We start from the raw sequence: 630 nt of genomic DNA, 5'->3' as shown, positions 1-630 counted from the left end.
CTGAGCCATCTCTCCAGCCCGACCATAGCAACTCTTATAAAATAAATCATCTAATGGGGGCTTGCTTACAGTTTTAGAGGTTTAGTCCATTTTCATCAGGGCACACAGGTACATATGGTACTGGAGAAGTAGCTCAGAGTTCTACATCTAGATATGGGGGCAGTAGGAAGAGAGAAAGAGAGACTATGAGCATGGAATAGATTTTTGAAACCTCAAAGCTCGTTCCCAGTGACACAGTTCTACCAAAAAAGTCACACCTCCTAATCCTTTCAAGTAATGCCACTCCCTGGTGATTTAGTATCCAAATTTATGAGCCTTATGGAGTCCATTCTCATTCAAATCACCACAGAATTCTTGATCCATTAAGATCCGAATATATTAAAACCCAATACTCACATTTTAATTGTATATTATAGGGTATTTTGCCAGTTAAAACCCATGCAAATCAGATGAAGCTTCTGTGCTACAAATGGTAAATTTTTTATGGGTGTTTGAGAGCTTGTGTGGGTGCTTATGCAATGTGTGGGTATGAAAAGCTCAGGTGTATTTTTCAAAATGCTGCCTATATCTTGCAGTAGGAGAGTGTAATTAAAGTGCAGATGTTGAAGACTTTTGTGAGCACTGTATGTG

This window comes from Mus pahari, chromosome 21 (genome assembly GCF_900095145.1).
Source record: "Mus pahari chromosome 21, PAHARI_EIJ_v1.1, whole genome shotgun sequence".
In the NCBI taxonomy this organism is placed as follows: domain Eukaryota; kingdom Metazoa; phylum Chordata; class Mammalia; order Rodentia; family Muridae; genus Mus; species Mus pahari.
This window is presented reverse-complemented; position numbering follows the sequence as displayed.